The following is a 26,015-nucleotide window of genomic DNA, read 5'->3' as shown; positions in this document are numbered from 1 at the left end:
AGGAGACCTCTCCGGATCTCCACAAGTATGGGACCAGGACCAGGACTCAGGGCTGGGTGTTCGGGAAGATGCTGGGCTGGACGGGAGCTAGAAGGGGACCCCTGACCTAGGAATCCCAGGTAAGCCACTGGGAGAGCTTTAGTGCACATTTTACATCGCCAGAGTGAGACACCCTACCTGTACCAAATTCAGCTGTAACCGCACAAGTATTTAAAGATGGGCTTTTAATTTGCCTTAACTCAATCAGTAAATTGTTATTTAAGACCCAGTACATGATCCTGCCTGTCCTTTCACAGAACCTCCCTCCAGGGGATGCCACACTACCAACACACACAGGATCATAGATGAGAGTTTCCCCCCCTGTAAAAAGAATCCTCCTCAGGGATCAGGAGTCAAGCTTGGGAAGGATCAGTTAGCCAGAGTAGCCCCAAAGGTTATAAAATAGATGTGTGTGCTGTGGGAATCGCCACTCCCGAAAAAAGGGTTACATAAGTAACTAAATAAATACAAGCGTGCACTTCCTCCTAAAATGTCGCGATTCCTCTATTTTTAGTCATGAATGGACTTGCTACTTTTATTTATAGGCAAACTAAATGCACGCTGCCAGGAATTGTCTGCCTCAGTAGCTCACCACAACCAATATCAGGGTCATCTTCTCCCCCGTCACCTGTTGCAAGGCTCCTCCTAGCTCCTGTACCCAACAGGGCCTTCCTCTGATCTGTCGCTAGGAATGGCTTTCTTCTTTCCTCCTGTGCCCGACTTCAGGATCCTCTCATTCCTGGCACTCTGTAGGAGCTCTTTCTGTACTCCGTTCCAGGTTTTTTCTTTGTCTAGCATGGCCGTTTCATTACATTCATCTATCAAAGAGTGCAAAAGGAGCTCTGTACAAGCAGGGAATAAATGTGATGAACGAGGCACACGAGTTAAGATAAGATGAAGCCAGAGAATTGTAAAGACACAAGCCTTTTAGGGCTGGAAAGGCCCTTCCTCAGACATTGCTTGAGTTCTGACAGCTTTAAACATTCATTTACCTACTAAAAACATCATCTCTGCTCAATTATTTTTTGGTTTCTTTTAACAAATGTTACATTATTCTATGCGTAGCTGGCCACTTCGGGGAAGGCCTGAATGACTGTAGGGTTCTGAATGTTTTAGATCAATCAGTTGTGGTAGTGGACCTCACATTGGCCCTCATAGTGAAGGAACTGAAGAGTTAAGAAAAAAAAGAAAAGGCAAGTGATGTCTGGAATCCCTGTAAGCATATTGCAGGAAAGTTCATATTCAGTAAGTTTGGGAGTAGGGAGCAGAGAACTGTGCAGTGCAATGCAATATTCTCATCGCGGCTGGTAACGGCATAGAAACAATATCTGTAAGTTGAGAGGAACCCACAGTCAGTCAATTTTTCAGGATATCCACAATGAATTTACATGAGATAAATTTGCATATACCGAGTCTGCATGATATTTAAATTTATCTCATGCGTATTCATTGCGGATATCCTGAAAGCCCAACTGGCTGTGGGGGTCCCCAGGACAGGTTTGGGAAGCCCTGGCCTAGAGGGCTGCTCTTTTTATTGGACTCATTGGTCTAGGGCAGTGGTGGCCCAACTCTGGTCCTCGAGAGCCACAGACAGGCCAGGTTTTCAGGATATTGACCATGAAGGTGCATGAGAGAGACTTGTGGGCATTGCCTCCATTGTATGCAAATCTATCTTATACTTATTCATTGTCAATATCCTGAAAACCTGGCCTGTCTGTGGCTCTTCAGGACCAAAATTGGCTCCTCCTAGTCTAGCGCTATGATTCTTGCTTTGGGAGTGAGAGGTCCTGGGTTCAAATCACAGATGAGCTCTCTTTTCATCACACTTTTTGGGTTATTTTGTTAAACCTTTTTCAAGGTTTGGATTTTCCACCCAACAGGCCAATGCAATTACAGGTGCATTAAAACTGGCACTTGTTATTTAAAATATGAATAATGCAATAAAAATAAAATAAAAAAAAAAACAAAAAACTGGCACTTGTATTGAGCACCCGTTTTCCTAACGTGCACACAGCTGCATCCCCTGGACACCTGCTGCAATATGTAAATGAGGGATTGAGTAAAAAAGGATGCACCAGGGAAGAATTGTGTGTCCATAGTGTGCAAATGATTCAGGCATGAACAATTGGAATGGCGCGCGTCCATTTTATCCTGCTTTAGGCTGATTTCACCCCTTGCTATTTTGCATGTAAAGTGCATGTCCAGAATATATATATACTTTTTTACATCAAACCATTACATTATACCTTTATTTTTAAATACCACAATCAGTAGATTTAAGTGTCTCAACTATACTAAGTAGGAGGAGCCACAGAGGACAGAATTTTTAAATTTCTTATGAGTCCTTGACTCATGGATTAACTTAAAACCACCTCCGGGCTGGAGTTAAATTTGCCACATTAAAAAGATGGCGTTGGTGCCCAGTGATTTTTTTTTTTTTGCATTGGGGGGCAATAGCTAATAGCCTCGTCTACATGGAATTTAGATGTGACGAGCACTATTGGATATGCATTTGTTTGGGTGTGCGTTTTGGACAAGTTAATCTCCTTATTGCATCAGGTGCTAGTCTAGCGTGTCCAAAATGCGCGTACACCTGTGTGCGAGGCTGGGTGCACTTTATTGCATTGGCCCCCAAATTATTGCATCCATTAAAGTGTTTGGTCAATGAGTCATTTTGACCTTGATGAGGCATCCAAGAGGACATCTAATGATGTGATTCTCACTTGGGAAACGGGCAACTCTAGGCTCACAACCCTGTTGAGCTCCAATCTTTTTACCAACATCGGTTTAAGAGTCAGGCCTCTCTGGTGGATAATACTGTTGTGTGTGTATGTATTGTCCTGCTCAACAGAGTAATATCAGATGAAAAGCCGAAAGAGCTTGGGTTTGAATCTTATGAGCAGACAATGCTCATCGTAGCTTCATGGGACAGTAGTCCCTAACAAGCTTCATTCGATCCCCAGACAGAGTTAGCCAAGACTTGCTCAGAATTGACATATTTGCCCTTTATCCACTTTCATGCAAATATTTGCCAAGATTCAGATCTATTGCTCATTAGAACATTGCAAGTGGAAGGCCAGCTTGAAAATCCTTATGTATATCCTTAAACAGAAATGACAGGGGGGTGGGGGAGAAAAGCAACATGCATGGAGGGGAAAAGTCCCTTCTCTAGAGGCAGTTATGGAAGATGTGGTCACAGAGATGTGGCACATCGAGAGCCATGCCTGGGATATAATTATACCAGGCTATGATCTTTTCAGGAAGGACAGGGTAGGAAGAAGTGGAGGAGGAGTGGTGCCTTGTATAAAAACATTAAAGCAACAGAATGTTTAGTATATTGGTCACAAGTCTGGCCTCTATTGGGAGGGAATTCCATAGCCTGGGGAGGAAGAGGGAGAAGGCATTGCTTGTGGGTTCCAGCTAGCCTGGAGCCTTTGAGAGCAGGGTAATGTAGGAAAGCCCTTGTTTTTTGGATCTCAGCCTCTTGGGGATGTGAGGGGCGGTGTTGTAGGGGGAAAGTCAGTCTTTAACATAGTTAGGGCCCAGGGGCGGATTGGCCTATCGGGGGATTGGGCATCCCCCGGTGGGCCGATCGCTCCAGTCACGTGGTCTGGGCCGGCCTGGGCGGCGAATACCCGGGGTGGTCCGACATCATGAGTCCGCCGCTGTTAGGGCCTAGGCCTTTATGGGCTTTGAACTGGGCCTGAAAGCCAATGAAGGTTCCAGAGGACTGGGGTGACATGCTCCCTGAAGCTGCACTCAGATAGCATCCGGGTGGCAGCATTATGCTCTAGTAGGCGAAAGCAGCATGTCTGTAGGAGGTTCACACACAGAGTGAGGTAATCCAACTGGGAGAGCATGAAAGCATAGATTAGGGTGGCCAGATGGCCTGTCCCTTGGGACGGTTTATCAGGTTAAGTTGGAAGAGGGTCCTCCTAGCCATTGTGGAGGCTTGCAAGCCCATATGGAGTTTGGAGTCCAAGATGCTGCCCAAGCTATGGTCTAGGTTGGTATTGTGAGGGGAATGTCACTGAGCATCAGATTAAGATTAGCCAGCGGGATAGCGACGGTGTTTAGGACTAGAACCTTTTAGTTTTTTAAAATGTCGGATATGACCCACTTCTAGAGTTCTGAGAGGCAATTTGCTTTGTGCACTGCAGCATCTGTCGGATTCCAACGAAAAGAAGATCTGGATGTTATCCGTGTACATGAAACTTTGAAGACTACTAACTGTGGTCACTAGCCAGTTGGATGCCAAGAAGCTTAAATTAAATTGCGAGAAATCTGAGCTTTTTCTGGAAGGCAGAAATTATGTAAGTAGTTTAGCACCCCCCCCCCCCCCCCCCCCCCCGATGATCTTGCTAAATGGGTTAGTATTACCAGCCAGTTCTGAAGTTCCAAACTCAGGGAGTCAAATTTGACTCCCTAATCCTAGATCTCACAAGTTAATCCATTCGTTAGGCTACTAATGGAAAGCTGCGTGCCTTAGCTCAGTTGAAGCTTCCTCTGGTTTAGCAGCAGCGATGCAGGCACTATTTATCTCAAAGCTGGGATACTGTAATGTGGTGTACCTAGGCCTTCCATAACATTTTTTTTTTTACAGAAATTGCAGCGTGCTCACAATACGACTGCGAGGGTCTTAACAAGTACTCGGTCCACTGATTAATATTGCTCCTGCACATCTACCAAAGGAGGTGAATCTTAGCTGGGCAGACTGGATGGGCCATTTTGGCCTTTATCTGGTGTCATTTTGATATGAGTCTCTGGCAAGAAAGGATTTAAAGCTCTGACTGAGGCAGGATTTATTTAGGTGCAGGTTAATCTGGAGCTGTGACCATACTGCATCTAGGAAACTACATTTCCCAGGCTTCCTATAAGATGATGTCACCAGTGAGCATATGATCAGGGAGGAGCCAACCCCCGACCTTGGCAGTGATAGGCTGATAGTTTACTATCTGTTTGCTGCGGCTTTATGGAAAGGGGGAGGACTGCCTAACTTAGCTGCCATGGTGCAAGTCTTGGAGGATGAGGTGCTTGAGCCAGATGAACCTTTGAGCTAAGTTACGTTTGACTTTACTTTAAGTGACTAAGCTGTAGCTATACTTGAGTAGTTCTCCTGTGAATAAGAAAGCATGGAACCTGGGGTGTTGGGTAATTCAAGTGGAGTTTAGCTGTGTAAAATGTAGCAGGGCTCCTGAGGAAACTAAAACATTAAAACCCAGTATGTTAGTTGAATGGAAGCTGAGTTCAGCTGGGGAAGAAGGCAGCCATGCTGCCATAGAAACTAAGGAATTAAACCCACTGGGTTGGGCTGGGTAAAAGGCAGTAGTGCTGTGAAGTTGAAACCTCTTTGTGACATGAAGCTTAGGTTTGCTGTCTGAAATGAAACTGTGATCCTGGAAAAGTCAGAGGCAAACTCTGGGGGTTGGACTAAGCCTAAGCTGGGCTGAGCAGCTGTAGCTGTAGCAAACCGTTCCCATGGAGTATGAGGGCTAGGATTAAATATTCTTATTATATGATTTGTATGGTGGGGGGGGCGGGGCCTACTAGCAAAGCGAGGTCTCTGATTATAAATCTGGGATAACGATTAATTGGGGCTAAGGTTTTGCATCCTAATAAATAGAAGCAGAGTATCCACTGTACATACATCACCTGTTCCATCTGTTCCCGGTGCAGAGAGATAATGCTTTCCACTATTTCTGAGTCAGAGTTCTGGGCGCTCCCGTTATGATCTCACAATGCACGCACTGTATGCTTCATCGTTTTGACTGCAGATTTTTTGGTTCTTCTTTCTAAAAGTCACAAAATGTCCATGAGAGCTGGACCATTGATCTTCCCTTTCAACTCCAGGCCTCCTGCTGGTGAACAGGAGCTGGTGAACAGGAGCTAGCCCTAAGCACTATAGTGTGAACTGTGAAGGGTTAGAGGGAAAAGATTATGTGATAGTCTTCTGGAACGTGGCCGCTGGGACCAGGGCACGCTGATCGGAGAGGGTACTAACCTCTCAAAGCTATCGAGACCAAATAACTCCGACTCCCCTACCCAGAATGCACCAACTTGCCCTCAGACTCCATCGTACCAGCTCCAAGGCTGGGCGTCGCACGTTACAGTTTGCTACCCATGCCCTTAAGGTGCTCGCTTTTCAATGTATCCATGATGCGGCCCCATCTTATTTAGAGGCTACACTGCACCGTTATAAGTCTGCTCATCAGCTGAGATCCTCCCAGGAAACACTGTTACGTATTCCGTCTTGTTTGGATGTTAGTGTAGAGGGAACCAGAGAAGGAGCCCTCACCCACTGGAGTTTGTTACCAGGGAGGAGATTCAGTGCTGTCAATTCAATGGATTTTAGAAAAAGATTAGACCAAGGCTCTTCAAAGACATTTTTGGGGCATGATTGGAGGTGGGTTTTTTTTTTTTTTATCAGATTTTGCTTTTATTTTTTTTATTAGCTTTCTATTGTAGTTGAGATTAACAGAAGGGTTTTTAGACTGTAAATATATTGTCTTTATGTTCAAACAATTTTTATTGGTTTTACAAAAAAAACAGAGTAAAGAGGGTGTTTCCTGAGCCCTCCCAAGGTTAGTCAAACCAACAAACATATACAACTTTTCTCCCCCCCCCAGTTACAAAATCTCCCTCCCCCCCCTATTCCCCCCCCCCAACCCATCCCCCCCTGCAATCCTCTATAGTCCACAACATTGAAGACAGACGGAGTGGCCAGGCAAATAATCCGAATCATCAGGCAGGTCCGCGGGAAAGATAGCAGTCCCCACTCCATCATCCAGCGCCCACTCAATCATTCAGCGCAAGGCTACGCGCCCGGGGAGGCAGCCGTTGAAGGTAGGAATTCCAAATGCTTGAGAATAGGTGACGTCGTCGCGGAGAGCCCCGAGCCGCCATACTCTCCATGGTCATCATGGCATGCAGATGATTCCTCCACCCCCAGAAGGATGGGGGCTCCGGGGAACACCAAAGCAACAAAATGGTTTTCTTCCCCACCAAACCAGCTTTTTGTAATAACAGGCGCGCACCAGGATCTCGAACTCTTATGGGGGAAATGCAGCCAAATAAAAACCACAGGGGTGAGAAAGGCAGGGCCACATCCAATAAATCTGCCATATAGTCCGCTATCTTTCGCCAAAATTTGCGAACCGAAGGGCACGTCCAAAAAACATGGGACAGCGTACCCACTGTCCCAGGACAGCGGACACAAGAAGATGAAACAGCTATAGAGGAATTGTACGCCATCTGGGGAGATATGTACGCCCGACTTAAAAATTTAAACTGCATTTCCCTAAAGTACATATTAGCGGAGATCCTGGTGAGGCGCCGAAAACAGTTGCGTAAAATAAGGCTCGTAAGACAAAAGTCCCCATCCCTATTCCACCGCACCACTAGATAGGAGCATACATCCAACCTAAGCCGGTGCTGCAAGAATTTATAATAACTAGATAGTGAAGGGGCCCTGGTCTGCTCAAAATGAAAAAGACTATCTAGGGTAATGAACAGTGTAAGCTCCTTAGCAGCCGCTGGCAAAGTATTCACATAGTGGCGGACTTGCAGGTATGGAAAAATATGAGTAGCCCCCAGGTGATACAAGTCTCGGAAAACCGAGAACTGCATAAATTCCCCTTCACGAGTCCACAGATGCCCCAAGTGAGTAATATCTTTGGACACCCACACCTTAAACATAACCGACTGAGACCCCGCGGGGAAATCGACATTCCCCCCCAGGGGTAAAAAGTAAGCACATATCGAGGGAACTTGTAGAAGCCTGGTAAGACGTAGCCAAGTAAGCCTAAGAGGCCGAACGAGAGCAGTCTGGGACACAATGGCAGGAAGGCGGCCCGAACTCGCCTGCAGCACATAAGCCGGGGCCAGCGGATGCAAAAGAGCTTGGTCCACCGACAGGGACGCATAATGGGAGGTCCCTAGCAGCCAATTACGTATGAGCCGCAAATTGCAGGCTAAATTGTAACGAGCGAGATCGGGCACACCCAAACCACCCATCCCCCAAGGATTTTGTAGCCACCTTAGAGGAAGTCTAGATTTCCCGCCCCGCCATAAGAACGAGCGCAATGAACGCTCCAAAACGGCCAAATCTTTAAGTTTCAATAGCAGAGGTACATTCTGCAAAAGGTAAAGCCATTTCGGCAATATGGTCATTTTGAAAAGCGAGACACGCCCCGTAACCGAGAGGGGCAGGGTCCCCCAGGTTTTCAAAGTGTTTTGGGTCTGATGAAGCAAGCGAGGCACATTGGCCTGGTATACTCGGTCTGGGTTCCCTGGAAGGTAAACTCCCAAATATCGGAGGTCATCTCCCGCCCACTGTAAAGGGAAGGGGCCTAACCAGGTATCCCTCAGAGTGCTAGGGTAAGACAACACCAGAGATTTGGACTTATTAAGCCGAAACCCAGAAAACCTCCCAAAATCCTGAATCAATCGCAGCAAAGGGGGTAAAGACGTGTGAGGGTTAGTGATAAAGACCAAGAGATCGTCAGCAAAGGCAACTTGCTTAAAAATATCATCCCCCATACGAATGCCTCGAATCTCTCGAGACCCATTAATGGCAAGTAACAGGGGCTCTAATTGTAAAAGAAATAAAAGAGGAGAAAGAGGACAGCCCTGTCGAGTACCCCTGCCCACCGGAAAGGGAGCCGACTGCGCCCCATTAGCCAGTATACAAGCTTTTGGCTCACTGTAAAGTAGTTGAATAGCCTGTAGAAAAAAACCGCCAAAACCCAGACGCTTCAATACATAAAACAGATAATCCCACTCCACCCTATCGAACGCTTTTTCGGCGTCGAAGCTGATAGCCAGGTATGAGTGGGACATCCATTGATTCATCGTCATGGCACGATATTATTAAGCGCGTAACGTTGACGGACAAACCCCGCCTGATGTGTCCCCACCAGAGCAGGAAGATAAACAGCCAGTCTGTCCGCCAAGATTTTAGCCAGCAGCTTGTGATCATAGTTAAGTAAAGAAATCGGGCGGTAAGACTCCGGCAATAGGGGATCCTTACCAGCCTTTGGAATCAGAGTAATATGCGCCAAATTTGCATGATCGGGGAAAGAACCTTGGGCCACCAAGGCGGAGAACATCAAAGACAACGGTTTGGACACCTGGTCTGCCAATAATTTGAAAAACTCCGCTGTGAACCCGTCGGGCCCCGGGGCTTTAAAATTTTTTGATCTTTGGATGGCCAAACGTATCTCCGCCTCTGAAATGGGGGCATTCAGCATAGTACATTGATCCCGGGTCAGATGAGGGAGGGACACTAGATCACAAAACTGCTGACAAGCCTCCTGGTTCCACCCATCAGAAGTATAAAGGGAAGCATAAAAATCTCGAAAACACGTTAATATAGAGGGTGTATCTCTGACCACCACAGCTGGGGAGCTACGCAGCGCAGGGATAAATCTACTGACCCCCGAGGACTTAATAAGGTTAGACATCATTCTCCCGGTCTTATTACTGTACTGATAGAGTTTAAATTTATAGTAAAGATGGCTCTTCTTTGCCCTCTGGTGTAGAAGGGAATTAAGAGCATGCTGTTTGGACAAATAGGACGCTCTTGTCTCCTCGGATTGGGCACGAATCAACTGGGTTCTAGCAAGGCGCACCTGGGCATTAAGAACCATAATGCGACGATTAAGGGTTTTCCGGTGGTGAGAGACATAAGATATGATTTCACCACGCAGCACCGCCTTGGCCGCATTCCAAAATAACACGGGGTTGGACTCATGAAGCAAGTTATTGGCCGTATAGTCTGTCCATTTTGCTAAGAGGAACTCTTTACATTTCTCGTCCTGGACGAGAAAGTAGGGGTAACGCCAAAGTTTAGGAGAGGTGAAAGGAGATAGGAAACCCATATCCACCCACACAGGGGCATGGTCTGATATCACAATACTCTCAATTCCCGCCTCGACAACCTTATGAAATGCATGGGTACTCACAAGGAAGTAGTCTATGCGTGAGAAAGAGGAATGTTCCCTGGAGAGATGTGTAAAATCACGCTCAGTGGGATGCAGGTCCCGCCAAACATCCATTAAATGGAGACGCGATTCCAACAGCGCAGGGCCCCTGCCGACTCCCACATCCCACCGGCGCCCTTGAGAAGCATCCAATTGCGGATCCCGTATGGTATTAAAGTCACCCCCAAGAATTAAAATATCAGACAAATATGGAATTAAATGGGCATACAAACTGCGATAGAACCCAGGATCATAAGTGTTGGGGGCATACAAATTGCAGAGCACTACCGTTTGATTATAAAGTTCAGTTACCAAAATCAAGTAGCGCCCCTGGGGATCTTTTATTTCCTTGTTTATTACAATGGGGAGTTGCTTACGAAAAAGAATCGCCACGCCCGCTGATTTGGAAGTAGCTGAGGCGTATCTCACCTCCCCCACCCACGTGCGCCTAAGTTTTTCGTGCTCAGCGTCTGTAAGGTGGGTCTCTTGCAAGAAGGCCACCGCCAATGACTGTTTTTTCAAGTGAGAGAGGACTTTGGTGCGTTTAATAGGGGAGTGGAGGCCGCACACATTCCACGAGAGAAATTTAGTGGAATTACTCATTCCACAGAACAGAGTAAAGTATGTCACAATCGGTCAGAGTAATAAGGGCGGCAGAGGCCCTCCCAGCCGGAGCCACCGCCACCAACCACCAGGTACCCATCGAACCAGCCAAGCCATTATGGTTGCGCCTAAAGCCCATCCCATCCGCCCATCCAAACTGATATGGTATCCGGATTGCCCCCTCCCCCCCTCCCAAAAAAACCCAGTCCCCCTCCCCGTCCCTCCCCCTCCCCACACCCCGCCCCTGAATTCCCCCCCCCCCTCCCATGTTCCCAATATCCCCCCAGCCCCATCTTCCCCTTACCCAGTCCCCATCTAATGTCTCCTGCTAAGGAAGACACGAGGATCCAGTATTGATGAGTCCGGGAACCCACCCTTACGAGAAAGAAATGTGTGGACACAAACCAGCAGTGCACCACAAAAGAGAACTTGCAAATGTAAAGAACAGGCATGTATAACCAAACACAACTACACACAATCATCGCACTGGCACCAGAGGTGGTAAAGCGGTATATCGCAAAAAACAGTAAAGTAGGAAAAAAAACATTGGTACAAGAAACAGTCTCCATCTTCAAAAGGCCCCACAGGAGCGCCGCATCCTCAGCACAAGGAGGGGCACGACTACCAACAATGGTAAAAAAGGGAACTATAGAAGAAAACCCCTCCTGGTCCAGGTAGGCCTCTATGGGCATCAAAAGCACAACCGAATAAAGAGAGAGAGAAAAAAAAGGTCAATGGGCAAACTACACAATGTCAAGAGAGCGAGATCTGTAAAAAAAAAAACAGATCTGCCAACTCAAAGGGAGAGAGAAAAATAAATGGAACCTGTAAAAAAAGTCCCAGATGAGTCGGTATACCAAATATGCACTTCCATTGATTCGCGATGGTCCATAGCTGAAGTAGTCCACAAAAAGCCCAGTAGTCCGTCGCAGGGTTAAAGGCCCATGAGCTCCAAGAAAAAGAACAGGAAGGGCAACCCCTCAGTCCCCGCGAAATCAGGGAAATCAAGGAGAACGCGGCTCCACGACCGCCAGGTGCAAAGGCTAATTATTTATTCATAGTGTCCATAAACGCCTGGGCCAGCTCCGGGGTCTCAAATAGATGTACTTTGTCCGCATACCAAATTTTCAGACGTGCAGGGAACATCAAGGAAAATTTTATCCCCTTACTGTGCAAGGTCGTGCAGAGAGGGACAAAACCACGCCTGGCAGCAGAGACGGACGCTGAAAAGTCCTGAAAAACCTGAATTTGGGTACCTTGATAGTGTAAATCCGGCTTGTTTCGCGTAGCCCGCCAAATTTCGGATTTGTGTGCGGAGTTTAATACTTTGGCTATCACCAGTCTGGGCCGCCCGGAGCTCGTGTTTCGCGCCCCAAGCCTGTGGGCTCGCTCAATAACCAGGGAGCCCTTCAAGTGTGGCAGAGCCAGGACATCAGGTAGCCAGTCTGATAACAGCTGGCACAGAGATCTCTCCTCAATGTCCTCTTTAAACCCCATAAACCGGAGGTTATCCCGCCTGGCGCGATTTTCGAGTTCGTCCACCTTTGATTGAAGGGCCTTGATATCTTTATCCCGGGTAGCCATGAGGGAAGCGCACGCGGCTGCCCCATCCTCCAACCCTGAGATCCGCGATTCTGCCTGTTCTAAACGGGGTGGGAGGGCCGCCAGATGTTCTCTTACCTCCCCCAATTGCGAGGTAATTTGGGACCACCGTTCATCCAGCGCTTCACGGATCGCCTCCTTTATTTCCGCGATCGTTAAGGCCGGGGGGGAGGGGGCGAGCGCACTATCACTGACGGCCGCCATTTTGGAATCAGATGTTTTCGGTCGTTCCTTCTCCTTTTTTCCACTCTTGACGGACATCACCACCCCCGATCTGTGCAGCGATCGGGTGCCCAACATGCACTCTGACCCGAGGTGAAATCAAAATCAAATTTGCAGAAAGGAACGCGGTAGGATGTGCCTCGATAGGCAGAGTGGGTCCCGGAGCCAGGAGAAACACGTCTCACCAGCTCAGCTCATCACGTGATCCCCCAAATATATTGTCTTTAAACTGTGATGTGCATTGCTTTGGGAACAGGTTCTTGCCTTTATCAGAGCAATATATAAATAGTGAAATAAATACATTTTAGACTTTGAACACATTTGCTGTTCTCTCTAGCAAAACTAAAAGCAGAAGAATTAATGGGGCTGGATGGTGATAAATCTGGGGGTATTCAGGGAATTCCACTGTCTGACCTTTTCCAATGCTTTTTTTTACAGTCGGGAAAGGTTCCACAAGAGTGGAGACAGGCAGCTGTGATTCCTCGTCACAAGAGCACAAGTGAAGGAGGAGGTTAGGAAGTACAGGCTGGTTAATCTGACCTTGGTGGGGAGTGAATTAATGGAGTCGCTGCTAAAACAGAGGAGAGCACAGTTTCTGGAATCCAGGGGATTGCAAGATCCAAGGCGGCAGGGCTTTATCAGAGGGGAGGTCTTGTCAGACGAATCCGATCCACTTCTCTGACTGGGTGATCAGAAAAGTTAGATCAAGGGGGGAATACTAGACGTGGCGTACTCTGATTTCAGCATGGCCTTTAACACAATTCCAGATAGGCAATTATCAACTGAGTACCCTGGGTAGAAGCCCTAAAATATCTGATTGGGTTAGAAACTGGATGAGTGAAAGGTAACCAGGGGTAGTGGTAAACAGCTTTCATGCCGATGAAAGAGGAGTTATCAGTGGTGAGTCAGTCTGGTTCTGTTTTAACATTTTTAAGTCTTATTGTGGAAGAGTTGTTGGGAAAGGTTTGCCTTTTGGAAGATGCTACCAAAATCTGCAATAGGGTAGACTCCCTGGAAGGTGTGGAAAACATGAGGAGGATCTTGTGAAGCTTAAGGAATGGTAGAGTCTGGTAGCAGCGGGTAGATGTGAATCGGTTATTTACTCTTTTGGATAGTAGAAAGACTAGGGGGCATTCCATGAAGTTAGCATGGGGCACATTTAAAACTAATCGGAGAAAGTTCTTTTTTACTCAACGCACAATAAAGCTCTGGAATTTGTTACCAGAGGATGTGGTTAGTGCAGTTAGTATAGCTGTGTTTAAAAAAGGATTGGATAAGTTCTTGGACGAGAAGTCCATTACCTGCTATTAAGTTCACTTAGAGAATAGCCACTGCCATTAGCAATGGTAACATGGAATAGACTTAGTTTTGGGGCACTTGCCAGGTTCTTATGGCCTGGATTGGCCACTGTTGGAAACAGGATGCTGGGCTTGATGGACCCTTGGTCTGACCCAGTATGGCATTTTCTTATGTTCTTCTTATGCATTTGGGTTGCTAAATCCCAAGGAAGCAGTATAATCTAGGGGGTGAAGTTGTTCTGTGTACAAAACAGGAGCGGCATTTGAGAGTGATCATATTTGTGGCCAAACGTACACAAGGCAACAGCAAGAGCCAGCAGGAAAAGGGAGATCATATTGCCTCTGTATATGTCCCTAGTGAGGTCTCACTTGAAGTACTGGGTACAGTTCTGGAGACCGCACCTTCCAAAGGAGTAGATCCAGAGGGCAGCTACTAAGAGTCAATGTCCTTCACCAAGAATATGAGGACAGAATTAAAGATCTGAATGTGTACACCCTTGAGGAAAGCAGGGAAAGGGGAAATATGATAGAGACATTTAAATGCCTCCAAGGTATCAATGCACAGGAGGCAGGCCTCTTTCAACAGAAAGGAGGCTCTGGAAAGGGGGGGGGGGTCATGAGATAAGCATGAAAAGGGGTAGACTCAGGAGTAATTCAAGGAAACCTCTACAGAAAGGGGGTTGGATGCATGGAACAGGTGATTGAGAAGACAGGGACAATGTCTAAAATTTAAAACAGGGGGCAAGCACAGAGCATCTCTGAGGGGAGATCTCTGAGTGGGAGATGTAACGTAATACATTTTAAAGCAGAATAAAGACTGGGCCCCTCCAGTCTGCTCAGCAAGATGTTTAGGGTTGTGCGTGTAGCTCTGTGCAGAGAGGAAGACTGGATGGCTGCTCGTATGGTCTTTATCTGCCATCATGTGCTATGTTTCTAATTTTAAAGCAGGAGGCCTGGAGTTGAAAGGGAAGATCAATGGTCAGCTCTCATGGACATTTTGTGACTTTTAGAAAGAAGAACCAAAACTCTGCAGTCAAAACGATGAAGCATACAGTGCGTGCATTGTGAGATCATAACGGGAGCGCCCAGAACTCTGACTCAGAAACAGTGGAAACCATTATCTCTCTGCACTGGGACATCATGGAGGAATGCCCAGAATCAGATGCAAAGGGGAACATTGTTTTTGTACTGAAGGATCACAATTTGAAAGTCCAGAATAATAAATCAGAAACCGTGGAGAACTCTTTCCCTGCAATTGTAAGATCACAGAGGAATGCCCAGAAATCTGAAGCACTGGTGAAAGTTGAGAGGCTATAGTGAATGTCTTATCCTTAAAATACAGAATTCATGGATAAAAGTCAATTAGTACCGATTTTATCAGTCCCTTTGTGAGGCAGCGTCCCTAGTGTTCCCCTATTTACCTGTACAGGACCAGGCTAGATGCCTGGTCCACCTTAAATGCCTTAAGGAGATTATGCTGTATGGGTGGGATCTTGCGGAGCAGGTGGGGCTCAGAAGTTGTAACCAGAGACTGGGGAATAAGAGCTGAGATCCAGGTGGGGATAACTAGACTGGGCCCAGGTCTCAGGGAGGAAGGCAGCTCCTGTAGCATAACACTGTCCAAACACTGAGCTGAGATGAAGCATCACGAGCTGAGTAGAGAGAGCACACTGTCTGAAGGTAAAGGCAGTCTGCTGTTGTATATGTGACAGAAGCTGTGAATAAAGGTTATTTTAAGAAAGGCTGGAGTCAGACTGGATTTATGCCTCCAGGCCTGTGGGAATTGCCTCACGATCCCACGCCCTTGCTGTGCTCAAAATGCCTCTATAGTGATAGCCCCTATAATTTTGGTTGGACCATAGAATGATTGAAAAGGCAGAATGACTTCCAGCTTTGTACAGACCTGTGTCTCGGAGACCTCCAGTTTCCCCAATTTTTAAGTATCCTGAGTATATACCCCCACTCCCACAGAGAAGTTAGGCATCCAGGATTCAGAATCCCAAAAGTATTTAGATTACAGTGGGCTCTGGTAGAATAAGGCCTGTGATGAAGACACCCACTCTCCCCGCTATTACTGTTACATAATGCATTTTCTGCATTGGAAAATGAAATCCAATTAACAGAATATGAAATGATGACTGAAAGGGAAGTAGTCACCCAATGCATCCAGAAACCCTTCAACATGATTAAATGTCATAAAAGAAAGCTGCTTCCCGTGGGAGATTCAATCATTAGAAGAACAAATTTGGGAACTCATTTTGACGGGGACACAACTCAGCTAATAGAAATGCAAAGCAGGTGGTCAAATGCAATTATAGAAGAAAGTAAGAGCTCTGATATCAATGTTATCATCCATCTGGGGACCAGTGACCTTGCTAGAAATGGTGACCATAAGTATAGAAAGATTTCCAAAATCTAGGGAAAAAGATTAGACACATGGCAAAAGCGATTGCCTTTTTAGAAGTATGGCCTGTTCATGGAAAGAGAAAAGAGAGGTTATTCCATATAGATAACTTCCATGCCTGGCTCAAAACCTGGTGTAAAGAATGTGGATTTGGTTACATTGGAGGCTGGGGCCATGTATGGAGCAATACAAGATTATATGGTAAGGATGGCCTACATTTGTCTACGGCAGGAAAGAGGATGCTAAGTGAGAAATTCAGATCAGGCATTTAAACTAGGGAGCGGGGAGTGGCAGGAGGTGGTCAATGAACTTGGCATGTCACCCCCAAGCAAAACAGAGGGAAGAGGAAGTAACAAAATCACTCAGTTAAAAAAAAAAAAGCAGAAAAGATGAATATGAAGAGCAGCTGGAAGGCTAGGACAATTACAAATGCCTGTAGTCTGGGCAACAAAATCCCGGGCCTGCAGGCCCTAATGGTGGAGGCAGACTTGGGCTTTGTTGCTGTTACTGAGACCTGGTTCACTGATTCTCATGATTGGGATGCGGCCATACCGGGCTATAACTTGCTAAGAAAGGACAGAAAAAGGGGAGGAGTAGCTCTTTATGTCAAAAACAATATCCAAGCAACTGAATTTCAAGGGACATGGGGTAGAAAAGAAGCATTGTGGACAGTCATAAAAAAAAAAAAATGGTGCTTCCATTTTTACTGGTGTGATCTACAGGGCATGACTCAAACAGAAGAACAGGACAGAGAACGTATTGAAGACACGCAAAGGCGGGAAGGAAGGGCAAATTGTTGCTTGTTGGAGATTTTAATCTGCCGGAAGTGAATTGGAGTATTCCTTCTGCAGAATCTAACAGAAGTAGAGGGATAGTGGATGCCCTGCATGGGCTCTGCTCAAACAAATGGTAATGGAACCCACGAGGGAGGGTGTGAGCCTCAAGCTGGTGCTCACTAAAGATGATAAGGTTTCTAATGTTCGAGTAGGAGCTCACCTGAGCAACAGTGGCCATCAGACGATATGGTTCGATTTTTGTGACTAGGACACAGACGTCACATGCAGACCTGAGTTTTGAATTTCAAAAATATGGACTTTGTCAAAATGGGGACGTACCTGGAGGAAGAACTGGAAGACTGGGAGAAAATGGGTGAGCTGGAACAACAGTGGGCCAAGGTAAAAGGAGCTATTACAAAGGCAACAAATCTCTATGTTAGAAAAGCAAACAAGAGCAAGGAGAAAACCTGATCTGGTTCTATAAGAAGGTGGCTGAAAAACTAAAGGCAAAAAGAATAGCACTCAAGAAGTATAAAGCATCCCAGGGAAGAATATCAGTTAAAACTGAGGGAGACGAAGAAAGAAATAAGGAAAGCAAAAGGTCAAGGGGAAGAAAGGATGGCCAAAGCAGTAAAGCAAGGAGACAAAAACACTTTTGAGATACTTCAGAGAAAGAAGGGAGGTCAGAGGTGGTAATAGTGAAACTGAATGGTGACAAGGAGCAATGCGTAGAGAGTTATAAAGAAATGGCAGAAATATTAAACAGATACTTCAGTTTGGTATTCACTAAAGACCCTGGAGAAGGACCATTACTGATTAACAAGACCATAGATGGGGATGGAGCTAGGCAAACTGAAAGTGGACAAGGCCATGGGGTCAGATGATAAACACCTTAGGATACTAAGAAAGCTCAGAGATGTGCTGGTGGGACCACTGAAGGACCTGTTCAATAGATCCCTGGAAATGGGAGTGGTGCCATGGGATTGGAGAAGAGCGATGGTGGTCCCGCTTTGTAAGAGTGGTAGCAGAGAGGAGGCTGAAAACTACAGGCTAGTTAGCCTCATCTTGGTGGTGGGAAAATTAATGGAGACTCTGCTGAAGGAAAAGATAGTGAACTATCTACAATCCGGTGGGTTGCTAGACCTGAGGCAGCATGGATTTACTAGAGGAAGTCCTGTCAGACAAATCTGATTTTTTTTTTTGATTGGGTGACTAGAAAATTGGATCGAGGAAGAGCACTTGATGTGATCTACTTGGATTTCAGCAAAGCTTTTGATATGGTACAGCATAGGAGGCTTGTGAATAAAATGGGAAGCTTGGGAGTGAGCACCAAGGTGGTGGCCTGGATTACAAACTGGTTGACTGATAGGAGACAGCGTGTGATGATAAATGGAACCTACTCTAAAGAGAACTATGTAAAGTGGAGTGCCATAGGGTTTGATTTTGGGACCGGTTCTGTTCAATATCTTTGTGAGTGATATTGCGGAAGGGATAGAAGGTAAAAGTTTTCTATTTGTGGATGATAGTAAGATCTACAATAGAGTGAAGACGTCAGAAGGAGTAGAGAATGAAGAGACTTAAGAATGCTGGAAGAGTGGTTGAAGACTTTGCTGCTGGGATTCATGCCAAGGAGTGCAGAGTCATGAATCTGGGGTGCAGTAATCCAAAAAAGCTGTATGTGATGGGGGTGAAAGACCGATGTATACAGACTAAGAGAGGGATCTTGGGGTAATAGTAGCTAGTGATCTGAAGATGGTGAAGCAATATGACAAGGCGATAGCTAAAGCCAGAAGAATGCTGGGCTCCATAGAGAGGAATAACTAGTAAGAAAAGGAGGTGATAATGCCCTTGTACAGGTCCTTGGTGAGGCCTCTCTTGGAGTACTATGTTCAGTTCTGGAGTACGTATTTTAAAAGGGACAAAGATAGGATGGAGGAGGTCCAGAGAAGGGAGACCAAAATGGTGTGGGGTCTGTATGAAAAGACCTATGAGGAGAGGCTGAAGGATCTGAATATGTATACCCTGGAAGAGAGGAGGTGCAGGGGGGATATGATGCAGACCTTCAGATACCTGAAAGGTTTTAATGATGCATGTTCGACAAACCTTTTCCATTGGAAAGAAATCTGTATAACTAGGGGTCACAAAATGAAACTCTAGGGAGGATAACTCAGAACCAATGTCAGGAAATATTTCTTTATGGAGAGGGTGGTGGATGCCTGGAATGCCTTTCCGGAGGAGGAGGTGAAGATGAAAACAGTGAGAGAGTTCAAAGGGGTATGGGATAAACACTGTGGATTCCTAAAGGAAAGAGGATGGAAATGAAGAAAAGAGTGCATGGGAGTAACTTGCTGGTGTGGCGGTTACTACACTTAACCAATAAGCCTTCATATCCATCATGGCTGTCTGCTTCAACAACGGGAAACCCTTGATGGAAAATACCCATTTAAATCAGCTCTTTTCAGTTTCTAAGAAGCTGCCTTTTCACCTATAAAGGTGCTGTGCTGGTGGGTCCCTTACTCTCCATAATTGCCATGCTTTTTTGGCATGAAGACCCGTAGCACAGTGATATGATAAAGATACTTTCAAGCTACCTTATCCTCAGAAAAGCAAGTAATGTTTGCAGTCCTTTGAAGTATATCACAGGAAAATTCAGGTTTGGTAAAAATTGGAGAGTATTGATCAGAGAACAGTACAGTATAATATTTTAAAACTAATCGGAGAAAGTTCTTTTTCACTCAACGCACAATTAAACTCTGGAATTTGTTGCCAGAGGATGTGGTTAATGCAGTTAGTATAGCTGTGTTTAAAAAAGGATTGGATACGTTCTTGGAGAAGTCTATTACCTACTATTAATTAAGTTGACTTAGAAAATAGCTACTGCTATTACTAGCAATGATAACATGGAATAGACTTGGTTTTTGGGTTCTTGCCAAGTTCTTATGGTCTGGATTGGCCACTGTTGGAAACAGGATGCTGGGCTTGATGGACCCTTGGTCTGACCCAGTATGGCATGTTCTTATGTTTATCTCTACTAAGGTTACCTGAAATTATTACCCAAACTTTTATAACATGATACTATATACAATACATATAAGACTTGTTATATATGGGATGTGGATTGAGTGTGCCTTCATACGATGCTAAACTAATGTTCAGCTATCGTGTCTGTCAGCCATGTTCGGGCTTCAAAATCATTAGGCACCTCAATGTAGTTTTAAATTGATGTTTGTGTCCACTGGTTTGCGTGCTCATCAAATTATTGACTTATATGCAAGCCACTGCTCAACTTATACTTGCGAGTGTGTAGTCGAATGCTTTCTTGTTAGCCTCTCAAAAGTGAATAAACTTGTTTATTCACTTTTGAGAGGCTAACAAGAAAGCATTCTGTACCCTATAGCGGAGCATACTCTCTGCATCCTCAGCGCCGGAGTCCACAGTTCTTGGTCCAGCCACCGTAACAAGTATGTATCCGATTCTTAGATCAGAGCAACCCTACTAAGTGACAGAGAATGTCACTAGTTTTAGGATGTCAAGTAATGGTTTATTTTCATGTTATATAGTTGCCACAGTGTTTGAGCAGTCCTTCTTGCCAAAGCACAGCCCGTGAAGAAGGAGCACCGCTCCGAAACGCCTTGGTGTCGGCAGCACAAGATCGACTACACACTCGCAAGTATAAGTTGAGCAGTGGCTTGCATATAAGTCAATAATTTGATGAGCACGCAAACCAGTGGACACAAACATCAATTTAAAACTACATTGAGGTGCCTAATGATTTTGAAGCCCGAACATGGCTGACAGACACGATAGCTGAACATTAGTTTAGCATCGTATGAAGGCACACTCAATCCACATCCCATATATAACAAGTCTTATATGTATCTCTACTAAGGTAGCATATAGCACAATTACTGTAATTTTAGAAGATAATCTGGCATATGGTTTCTTTATGTGGCTTGTTGGTCTAGGGGTATGATTCTCGCTTAGGGTGCGAGAGGTCCCGGGTTCAAATCCCGGACAAGCCCTCTTTATGTTAATCTTTTCTCAAGGTTTGTGGATTTCCTATCTAAATTATCACTTCCATGAAAAGGTTTGTACAAGTCAATTTGACCTTGATGAGGCAGCCACCAGGACATTTAGAACAGCACATACAGGTTGGGCTTATTTTATTTATCTATTTATTTAAGGGATTTTTATATACCGCGGCACGTTTGAAACATCACCTCGGTTTACAATGGAACATAATGCAGCAACAGGCTTTACATAAAACACGTAAGACTAAAGCATATATGAAACAAGGATGAGAATAATCTATATAGGTGGATAATACACTCTCTCTCTCTCTCTCTCTCTCTCTCTCTCTATATATATATATATATATGGAATTAGTGATTAAGCAAAAATGAAAATAATTTATATATATGCAGTAATTCAACATAAATACTAGGAGTGGGGTGCATACGGGTCTAATACAACCGGAAAGGTTGTATTACAAGGGATGCAGGTGACTCTGGGCTTTTGTCCCCATCAAGCCCCAATCTTTATCAGCATCACTTCAAGAGTCCTTTCTCTTGCATGCATTGTCCTAATCAATGGAGTAATACCAGATGAAAACCTGTAAGAGCTTGGGCTTGAAACTTATGAGCAGTCGGTGCCCATCACAGCTTCACCTGACAGTTCTCCCATTCAGTCCTCAGAGTTCGTCAGGACTCGAAACATGTCGGGTATGATTTGCTCGATCCTGTCATAGTCACCCTTTATCCACTTTCATGCAAACGTTTACATCTATTGATTGTTAAAATATTGCAAGTGGAAAGACAGCCTGAAATCTTTCCTGTTCTTGCAGAAGTCTGGGGTTCAAAGGGGTGAATAACTACCCTGCTCTTTTGGGCTTTCTATGATTTGCAACAAGAATGGAAGGGCTCTAAAAACCTAAGTGATTTCTGTCGTTCCTGGGAGAACTTTGCCGTTAAGTTCTGCTTCCTTACTGTCTGTGAGCAGACACTAGAGTTCAGTGCAGTGCAATTTGATCTCAGTCTCTGCTCTGCTGATGTGGCAGCCAAGACAACATCTGTATTTTCAGATAATGTACTGGAAGACTTATTCCACAGCTGGCTTGTTGGTCTAGGGGTATGATTCTCGCTTAGGGTGCGAGAGGTCCCGGGTTCAAATCCCGGACGAGCCCTCTTTATGCTAAACTTTTCTCAAGGTTTGTGGATTTCCTATCTAAATTATCACATCCATGAAAAAGTTTGTACATCAAATCAATTTGACCTTGATGAGGCAGCCACCAGGACATTTAGAACAGCACATACAGGAGGGGCTTCTCACAAGGGTATGCAGGTGACTCTGGGCTTTTGTCCCCATCAGGCCCCAATCTTTTTCAGCATCACTTCAAGAGTCCTCTCTCTCTTGCAAGAGTCCTCTCTCTCTCTTGCACACCCCTATCATCATCCTGTGATACCTTCCTAGCGGCACTACAGGCTCTAGGCTTCACCCAAATCATCTCCGCCCCCACACACAAAGTGGGGCACACCCTAGACCTCATCCTCATCAATTCCCCCATTCAAGTCACTTCACCCACCACCTATACACCCGTTCCGAGGTCTGACCACTCACTTATCGAGACTTGGCTCTCCATTAACACCATCACCACCCGCAAAATAACACCTTCTCCTACCGCAAAACTTGCTCATCCGAAGAGCTCACCACAGCACTCGCCGAATCCCTAATTAACCTTGACTGCTCTTCACCCGAAGCTGCACTCAACTCCTGGGATAACATTACCCTTGACATTGCCAACAATCTATGCCCACTCATCACCCGCATTCAACGCTCTACTCCCTCCAACAGCAAACCTTGGTATACAACTGAACTGCACCAAATGAAACATAACCTCAGAATGGAAGAGAGAGTCTGGCACAGACATCCTTCCACACAACACTCCTCTGCCTATAAATCATACCTGCACACATACTGCCTCGCCATTCAACAAACTAAACGCAATTACTACGCCTCCAAGATACACCAATATGCCTACAACCCCAAAGCCCTCTTTTCTTATGTTGCAGCTCTCACCAAACTTCCCACACACACCATCACTGAACAAGAATCCAGCGCAAAATGTGAAGAACTAGCTCATTTCTTCCATAACAAGATCGCCAACCTTCTTCTCAGATTCCCCCCAGCAACCTCTCCCATGCCCACCACCCCATTAACCAGCAATCACCCCTCCACCCCCAAAAACTCACTCGACACCATCGACACTACCTCCTCCAAGGAGATTGAATCCATTCTTAAAAGGATCAAGCCTGCATCCCACCCATCCGATACCATCCCCACCAAATCCCTCATCTCCGTCCCTAACACCATTGCTAAACCTGTAGCAGAGATCATCAACTGCTCTTTATCTACCGGTACAGTTCCTAATTCTCTAAAACATGCAATAGTTAAACCCCTTCTCAAGAAGCCCACCCTCGACCCCAATGACCCTGCCAACTACCGCCCCATCTCTAACCTCCCTCTCATCACTAAAATCCTGGAAAAGGTAGTCAACACCCAGCTAATGGACTACCTCAAAGAAAACAATATCCTTCACTCCTCCCAATTCGGTTTCCGTAAAAATCTCAGCACAGAAACCCTCCTCCTTTCCCTCTCAGATTTCCTCCTCACTGGCCTCGACCAAGGTCAAAATCATCTCATTGCCTTCCTCGACATTTCTGCGGCGTTTGACATGATAAGCCACAAACTTCTCATGTCATGCTTAACCGATATTGGCATCTCTGGCCTTGCCCTCCTCTGGTTCAGTTCTTACCTATCCAACAGACGCTTCTCGGTCAAACTAGGCACGTCCGAGTCCACTCAACTTACCCTTTCACAAGGAGTGCCCTAAGGCTCCTCCCTCTCCTCCACCCTCTTCAACATTTACCTCTTACCCCTCTGCCATCATCTATCTGAACTAGGCCTCAAATTCTACATCTATGCAGATGATGTCCAAATCATCATCCCACTCCGTGAGTCTCTATCCGCAACCCTCAACTTCTGGGAGAAATGCCTTTCATCCATAAACTCCCTACTCACCTCCCTGCAACTTGCTCTCAACTCATCTAAAACTGAGCTCCTCCTCATCCACAACCAACAAACCTTTAAGCTCATTCCCCCCAATGATTCCTCTGCCATATCCCTCACCTCACAACCCCCTGTACGAAACCTTGGTGTCCTAATCGACCCTCACTTGAACCTAAAAAAACATGTCAGCTCCGTCCTAAAAGGAGGTTTCTACAAACTCAATATCTTAAAAAAGCTTAAACCCCTCCTTCACACACATGACCTCAAAACTGTCATCCAAGGCCACCATATCTTCTAAACTTGACTATTGCAACTCCCTATACCTAGGCCTCCCCATCTCCACCATCAAACCACTACAGATGCTGCAAAATGCTACTGCAAGGATTATCAGTAATGCACGCAAAACCGACCATATAACCCCCATACTCAAAGAGCTACATTGGCTTCCTATTTCATCCCGCATCCTCTTCAAAACACTCACTATCATACACAAATCTATCTACAAAAATAACTCCCCCTGGCTCAGTGAACCGTTCCAACTCATGCAAGCTGATCGCCCCATCAGATCAAACCTCAAATGCACTCTGCAAGTCCCTCCCCTCAAGAAGGCCAGACTCACAGCAACAAGAGACAGTGCTCTCTCAATAGCTGGCCCAACTACCTGGAATTCGCTACCATGCAACCTCCGCATGGAACCATGCCCTTTTAAATTCAGGAAAATGCTAAAGACATGGCTTTTCCGCCAGGCATTTCCAGATTAACAACCCTTGCTCTCCCTGCTTACCCCTCTCCCTTTCCCTTAGCTAAATTCCTGGCATTCCCACTAGGTTTCCCCTAGAGCAATTATACCTCTCCCCCTCCTTCCCTCCACCCCTCCCCCCCCCCCGCAGGTGCCTTTCGCGCAGTTCCCTACCACTGTAAATAGTTCTTTCCCTCTAACCTTAGTTGCCCGCACTGTGTGTAGTTCCTTCTCTCAAGCTCCCCATTAGAGCTGTCTTTCTATTGTTTTTTTGTTATCCCTCCTCCCCCGTCCCTGTTTATTGTATTTTCTACCTTTTTTGTTACAATGTAAACCGATATGATGTGTATTTTAATGTCAGTATAGAAAAGCTGTTAAATAAATAAATGGTCCTGATCAATGGAGTAATACCAGATGAAAACCTGAAAGAGCTTGGGTTTGAAACTTATGAGCAGTCGGTGCCCGTCACAGCTTCACCTGACAGTTCTCCCATTCAGTCTCCAGAGGGGCCAATGTAATACAGTGCGCTCAGCCGAGCGCACTGTATAACCCGCAGTCGGACGCGGGTTAAATAGGCGATCATCCACACCCTAATGCAATAGGGGAGTAGCGCCTATTTAACGCGTGTCCGACGCGGAGTGAATGGGATAGCGCTCATCACATGCAAATGCATGTGAATGAGGCTATTACTCATTCACTCCAATGCAAATGTGCGTCTCAGACGCACATTTATTGCTCAGCTATTAACGCCTGCCTGGAGCAGGCGTTAATAGCTGAGCGCACTGAAAAAAAGTACAGAAAAGCAGAAAAAAACTGCTTTTCCGTACTTCTTTTAAAAGTTAAAACAAAAAACAGCTGGCCACAGTGAAGACAGACACCGATATACTAACGCAACCCCCTAATTACAATATAGCATGGCACCCCCCTTGCAGGCGCCATGCACACATTAAGAAAGTGGGCGCTGACTTTTCAGCGTTCGCTTTCTGTGCTTTTTTTTTTTTTGCATCGGTCTCAGAGTTAGTCAGAACTCGAAACATGTCGAGCATGATTTGCTCAATCCTGTCATATTCACCCTTTAGAACATAAGAAAATGCCATACTGGGTCAGACCAAGGGTCCATCAAGCCCAGCATCCTGTTTCCAACAGTGGCCAATCCAGGCCATAGAACCTGGCAAGTACCCAAAAACTAAGTCTATTCCATGTAACCATTGCTAATGGCAGTGGCTATTCTCTAAGTGAACTTAATAGCAGGTAATGGACTTCTCCTCCAAGAACTTATCCAATCCT

The 26,015-nt window shown here is 45.6% G+C and overlaps 2 non-coding genes across 2 annotated transcripts; both read left to right on the top strand.

Moving 5' to 3' along the window:
• Nucleotides 1–20,874: 20,874 nt before the first annotated feature.
• On the top strand, nt 20,875–20,946 carry TRNAP-AGG. Its single transcript has one exon. It is a non-coding gene; the product is annotated as a tRNA-Pro (tRNA).
• A 1,088-nt stretch (nt 20,947–22,034) lies between these two features.
• On the top strand, nt 22,035–22,106 carry TRNAP-AGG. Its single transcript has one exon. It is a non-coding gene; the product is annotated as a tRNA-Pro (tRNA).
• The last annotated feature ends 3,909 nt before the right edge of the window (nt 22,107–26,015 follow it).

Source organism: Rhinatrema bivittatum, chromosome 9, assembly GCF_901001135.1.
Source record: "Rhinatrema bivittatum chromosome 9, aRhiBiv1.1, whole genome shotgun sequence".
In the NCBI taxonomy this organism is placed as follows: Eukaryota; Metazoa; Chordata; class Amphibia; order Gymnophiona; family Rhinatrematidae; genus Rhinatrema; species Rhinatrema bivittatum.
This window is presented reverse-complemented; position numbering and strand designations above follow the sequence as displayed.